Below are 7,265 nucleotides of genomic sequence, written 5' to 3' on the forward strand. Positions count from 1 at the left end.
TCCTCCCTTCCGTTACCCTATTCTTTTTTAACTCTCAATAATGTGCTCGTTTCACCATCCTTAATTAAAAAATCTTTGTTCTGTTCGTACTCTTACTCGTGAAAATCCTATCATTGTTGAGTTTGATGCTCTTGGTTTTTCTGTTAAGGATGCTCGCTCCCGGAGGGTTCTGCACCGGTGTGATTCTCCCGATGATCTCTACCCATGCGGTGCTTCTACAGCAGTGGCCCGGTTGCTCTTCATGCCGACGTCTCGCTTTGGCACGCTCGTCTCGGTCATCCCGGCGCCGACGCTCTTCATAAAATTTTGAGCACTTTTCCCTTTTCATGTAATAAATCAGCGGCTCACACTTGCCATGCTTGCCACATAGGAAAACACGTTCGTCTACCGTTTTCTTCATCTTCATCAATTGCTACTTTTCCCTTTGATGTTATTCATTGTGATGTTTGGATATCCCCAGAGCCTAGCAATTCGGGTTTATCATATTACCTTGTGATTTTAGATGACTTTTCACACTTCACTTGGACTTTTCCATTACGCTGCAAATCCGACGTCGCCTCCACCCTCCACTCATTTTATGCCTATGTCAACACCCATTTTCATCGCATCATTGCTCATCTTCAAACCGATAATGGAAAAGAATTTGATAACCTCTCCATTCGCCATATTCTATCCACTCATGGCACCATTTTTTGCTTAACTTGTCCATACACATCCCAACAAAACGGCCGTGCCGAACGTGTTCTCCGCACCCTCAATGAGAGTGCCCGCGCTTTGCTCTTTCATGCACACATGCCACCTCGCTTTTGGACCGATGCATTCGCCACCGCCACTTTCCTTCTCAACCTCCGGCCGTGTAAACCATGCTGGAACTATACCCCTCACCATCTTCTGTTCGGGTCTCCTCCATCATATGATGATCTTCACGTCTTTGGTTGCTTGTGTTATCCCAATATCACCGCTACCGCGCCACACAAGCTCGCACCACGCTCTCTCGCTTGTGTCTTTCTTGGCTATCGACCCAACACCAAAGGCTTTTGCTGCTTCGACCCGGTCTCTCGTCGAGTGTTCGTCTCACGGCACGTTTACTTTGATGAAGCTATTTTTCCCTTTGAGCAGGTTTCATCGACAGCAGCTCCGACCTTGGACGCTCCCACTCGACGGTCTCGTGGAGCCCTTGCGCTTCCTTCACCGCACCCGCCCTCTTCTTTGGCGGGCCCCTAAGGCCTCTCGGCGGGATCTTACTCGCCGGCTCAGGAGGAGCCGACCTTGCCTCGGTCGGCGTCGCCCATGCATGTCGCGGCCTCTCCGCCACCCGCAGCCTCCCCCCACCCGCGGCCACCCCGCCACCCACGGCTCCACCTGCGGCCCTGTCGCCGTCACCATCGCGGCCACCCACGACCCTATCACCGTCGTCATCGCGGTCACCCGCGGCCTCGTCCACGGCTCCGTCGCCGCTGCTGGTACGGCCACCCGCGACTTCGTCCGTGGCCCCGTCGTTGTCGCTAGTGCTGCCACCCGCGGCCTTGCCCGCAGTTTCGTCGTCGCCACCTGTGGCCTCGCCGCCCTCGTCGCCCATCATCTCGGCTGCTGATGAGGACATCAATACAATTGTTACACCCACAGCCCCTGCTGCTATACATACTGGACCAATTACTAGAGCTCGTGCACGCCAACTAAATTACCAGGTACTTTCGTTTCTTGGTAATGATTCTAATGTTCATGAGAATATGATGCTGCCTAAATTGGATACATTTGTTTTGCTTACAAATGAAGGGCCTAGCTTGGAGAAGGATGAACATTGGAGCAAGAACAAGAATGGAGATGATGGCATGCGCAAGGGGAACAAGAACGGAGTTACAAGTGATGATTTCAGGACTTTGAAGCCACCATAATGGGTGCATGAAGCCTTGGACGAAATATACAAGATGCCACTTCATAAATTTCGTCCCGAGGCTATTTTAGGTGCTGCGTCACCTTATTATTGGGCCAGGCCCATGTAATTTCGAAATACATGAGTATAGGCTATTTTTAGAGTCCGTATGTGTGGGGAAACAAGAGATAGGGTTGATTTCGGACCCCTCCACCAAGGGCCACGAAATTCCCCCCTCTTCCTCCATATATACAGCCCTTAGGGCATCGTTTAGACTTTGGGTTTTGTTTAGATTAAAAGTTCGCCATAGCTGCAACTTCGCGTACTTCGTTTGTGTTCAACGACCAGACAAAGGCGTCACAGAACCCCACCTTGATCAATAAAGCTTTCAACTTATATTCGCAATATCCAGATTGCAATCTTAGTTTCTTGCTTGTTCTTCGTTTGCTCGCAGGAAACAGACCCTCGTGGTCAGGTTGATCGTGCTCCGGCGTGGTCAATAACCTCTCGGAGTTGGTTTAGCGATTGCTAAGGCGCGACGTCCTCGCACGTTCGTAGTCGGATCGTCAAAGTCGACTTCCACCAAAGCGATATCCATCATCTCATCGAAAGACGAGACACCTTTGCCTCTATCAAGTGGTATCAGATTTCCAGGTTGCTCTGTGAGATTTTACAGTATTTCGTAGTTTAGATCGAGTCTGTTCTTCATACCTACAGTCCACGAAAAAGCCACAAAAAAAATTAGGGTTAGTTCATCATATCCGAACCAATCTGAGCCTTTGCATAATCTTTTTAGGGTTTTGCTTTGTTGAATTTGCGGTTGCATCGTCGTGTCTAGTTGCTGGTCTTAGAGTCTAGTCTTTTAGAGTTTCGAGTTCTGGTCATAAGTTGTCACGCCGCCGCCGCACCATCATCATCGCCCCTGCCATCTACCACCACCGCACCGAATCCGTATCCATATACCACCACCAATCCGTGTCCATATACCACCACCGATCCATATCCATATACTACCACCACCGCTGCCATATACCACCACCATATATCCACCACCAATCCGAGTTCCTTGATTATTAGGGTTGTTTTCGAGATCCATCTAGTTTCCGATTCGTGTTTCCTTGCCGGAGTCGGGTAGCCACGCTCCGTTTAGGCCCAAAATTTTTCGAAAACGCATTTTTCGAAAAAATTTCTGGCTATCCTATTTTTAGGTGTTTCTGAGTGTTTTGAGACAGGTGCCATTATAGGAAGTTTTTTTTGACCCGTTTCCAGTTTTTGGGTCCGGGCAGTCGAAAAAAAAAAATTGGTCGAAAAAATTTCGTGCCCATCCTGTCAGTTTGAGCTAGGAAGAGTTTTGAGACACTCGCCATTATAGTGATTTTTCGCAAAAAAAAAAGCAGCGCAAAAAAAAAGAGCGCAAAAAAAAAAGAGCGAAAAAAAAAATTCAGAGTGTGCTTTTCCCTTGTTTACGTGCCGCGCCGTGATTTTGTTAGTGTTCTAGGCTCGCGTCTCTAGCACAGTCTAGCCTAGGACCAGCACAGTACCGTCGTTGAGCGTTTATTCAACTTTGCATCTCTGAATTGATTATTGCTGACCCTTTTTGCTACCATATTATAAGCCTTCCCAGCTCCACATACATCTACGTCGTGCGTTTGACTCTCCCTGGTAATCGCACTATCCAAGCTTTGAGAGTTTTTGACTACAACGGTTGCCGATCACCGCCTGCTGCTGGGTAAGAACTGGTAAGAATTTGAGATTTGCTTGACGGATTTGTGACACCCACCACCACCACTTGTTCGTAGTCTGTAGGATCATATTCTTGTGTGTTTCTATTGCTGCTAACCATGCCAGGATCACAAGCCGACGAGATTGACTGGGAGAATTTATCGAACAAGGAGCTTCATGATAAGTTTCAGCAAATGATGACTGAACAGGTGCAAGATGTGCTGAACAATTTTGAAGAGGCCATGGAGAAGATCACTGGCTTTGAGAAGACGTTCGAAACAAAGCTCGATAACAAGTTTAATGAATTGCTCGCGCGTCTTCCACCACCACCACCCGCTGCACCTAACGCACCTCTCCAACAACAACAACAACGACTACCTCCACGTCGCGAAGCAGACCTCCGCCGAGCAAGCCGTGTTCCTCTTGCGTTTGGCCAAACTGTTGGTGCTGCTGTTGATACTTCTGTGGCTCCTGCTGCTGATGCGGAGGAGGATGATTATGTAGGAGATTATGAGGATGAGGTTGATCAAAATCAACACTACGTGCAGCCACCTGTACCACCACCAGCAGGTCGACCTCAGATATATATTCGTAATGGTAGGCCTGCACCACCACCTCAGGTACGAGATGATGTCCATATTCCTAAACTGAAATTGAATATTCCACCATTTGAGGGTAGATATGTTCCTGATATATATCTTACTTGGGAGTTAGAAACTGAACAACGATTTACATGTTTACAATATCCTGAGGAGAGACGAGTTGCTGCTGCCGTTTGTGCTTTCACTAGTTTTGCATGTGTATGGTGGTCTGAACATATTTGAAAACTGCTATGCGTACGCGTTGGGTTCCACCATATTATCAACGTGAATTGCTTCAAAAATTGCAGCGTTTAAGACAAGGGAAAAATTCTATAGAAGAATATTATCAGGAATTACAAACTGGCATGATTAGATGTGGTATTGTTGAGGAGAATGAAGCTATGCTTGCACGTTTTCTAGGTGGATTAAATAGAGAGATTCAGACCATTCTAGACTATAAGGAGTATACTAATATCACTCGTTTATTCCATCTTGCTTGTAAAGCTGAACGTGAAGTGCAGGATCGACAAGCATTGGGGCGAACTAACTTTTCTGCAGGCCGACCTTCATCATGGACACCACGTGCATCTTCTACTTCAACTGCACCAGCACCTCCATCCGGTGCCACCTCCAGCCGTGATACAAGAAAACAGGCACAACCACCATTATCTGCCAAGAGCGCACCTGCAGGGCCTGCACAGCGTTCTTCTTCTTCCATGGCATCAACAGGGCACACAAGTGATATTATTTGTCGTCGTTGTAAGGGAGGAGGTCATTATGCGAGGGAATGCAAATCTCCGCGTGTGATGATTGCTACCGCGGATGGTGGATATGAGTCCGCTAGTGACTATGATGAGGAGACATTGGCTCTTATTACACGTGAAGAACATGGTGGAGATGATTCTGATCATGAGACGCAATACATGGCTCCTGAAGACGCTGACAGGTATGAATGTTTAGTTGCTCAACGTGTTTTGAGTGTGCAGGTCACACAAGCTGAGCAAAATCAGAGGCACAATTTGTTCCATACCAAGGGAGTAGTGAAGGAACGTTCTGTGCGCGTCATAATAGACGGAGGGAGCTGCAACAACTTGGCTAGCATGGAGATGGTGGAGAAGCTTTCTCTCACCACAAGACCACATCCACATCCTTACTACATCCAATGGTTCAACAACAGCGGCAAGGTTAAGGTAACACGTACTGTTCGTGTGCATTTTAGTATCTCTACATATGCTGATTATGTTGATTGTGATGTGGTACCTATGCAAGCATGTTCCTTATTACTTGGTAGACCATGGCAATTTGATAAAAATTCTGTACACCATGGTAGAAACAATCACTATACTCTTGTTCATAAGGATAAAAATATTACTTTGCTTCCTATGACTCCTGATTCCATTTTGAAAGATGATATTAATAGAGCTAATGATGAGGACATCAATACAATTGTTACACCCACAGCCCCTGCTGCTATACATACTGGACCAATTACTAGAGCTCGTGCACGCCAACTAAATTACCAGGTACTTTCGTTTCTTGGTAATGATTCTAATGTTCATGAGAATATGATGCTGCCTAAATTGGATACATTTGTTTTGCTTACAAATGAAGGGCCTAGCTTGGAGAAGGATGAACATTGGAGCAAGAACAAGCATGGAGATGATGGCATGCGCAAGGAGAACAAGAACGGAGTTACAAGTGATGATTTCAGGACTTTGAAGCCACCATAATGGGTGCATGAAGCCTTGGACGAAATATACAAGATGCCACTTCATAAATTTCGTTCCGAGGCTATTTTAGGTGCTGCGTCACCTTATTATTGGGCCAGGCCCATGTAATTTCGAAATACATAAGTATAGGCTATTTTTAGAGTCCGTATGTGTGGGGAAACAAGAGATAGGGTTGATTTCGGACCCCTCCACCAAGGGCCACGAAATTCCCCCCTCTTCCTCCATATATACAGCCCTTAGGGCATCGTTTAGACTTTGGGTTTTGTTTAGATTAAAAGTTCGCCATAGCTGCAACTTCGCGTACTTCGTTTGTGTTCAACGACCAGACAAAGGCGTCACAGAACCCCACCTTGATCAATAAAGCTTTCATCTTATATTCGCAATATCCAGATTGCAATCTTAGTTTCTTGCTTGTTCTTCGTTTGCTCGCAGGAAATAGACCCTCGTGGTCAGGTTGATCGTGCTCCGGCATGGTCAATAACCTCTCGGAGTTGGTTTAGCGATTGCTAAGGCGCGACGTCCACGCACGTTCGTAGTCGGATCGTCAAAGTCGACTGCCACCAAAGTGATATCCATCATCTCATCGAAAGACGGGACACCTTTGCCTCTATCAAGTGGTATCAGATTTCCAGGTTGCTCGGTGAGATTTTACAGTATTTCGTAGTTTAGATCGAGTCTGTTCTTCATACCTACAGTCCACGAAAAAGCCACAAAAAAAATTAGGGTTAGTTCATCATATCCGAACCAATCTGAGCCTTTGCATAATCTTTTTAGGGTTTTGCTTTGTTGAATTTGCGGTTGCATCGTCGTGTCTAGTTGCTGGTCTTAGAGTCTAGTCTTTTAGAGTTTCGAGTTCTGGTCATAAGTTGTCACGCCGCCGCCGCACCATCATCATCGCCCCTGCCATCTACCACCACCGCACCGAATCCGTATCCATATACCACCACCAATCCGTGTCCATATACCACCACCGATCCATATCCATATACTACCACCACCGCTGCCATATACCACCACCATATATCCACCACCAATCCGAGTTCCTTGATTATTAGGGTTGTTTTCGAGATCCATCTAGTTTCCGATTCGTGTTTCCTTGCCGGAGTCGGGTAGCCACGCTCCGTTTAGGCCCAAAAATTTTCGAAAATGCATTTTTCGAAAAATTTTCTGGCTATCCTATTTTTAGGTGTTTCTGAGTGTTTTGAGACAGGTGCCATTATAGCAAGTTTTTTTTGACCCGTTTCCAGTTTTTGGGTCCGGGCAGTCAAAAAAAAAAATTGGTCGAAAAAATTTCGTGCCCATCCTGTCAGTTTGAGCTAAGAAGAGTTTTGAGACACTCGCAATTATAGTGATTTTTCG

Source organism: Triticum dicoccoides, chromosome 7B (assembly GCF_002162155.2).
Source record: "Triticum dicoccoides isolate Atlit2015 ecotype Zavitan chromosome 7B, WEW_v2.0, whole genome shotgun sequence".
NCBI classification, from domain to species: domain Eukaryota; kingdom Viridiplantae; phylum Streptophyta; class Magnoliopsida; order Poales; family Poaceae; genus Triticum; species Triticum dicoccoides.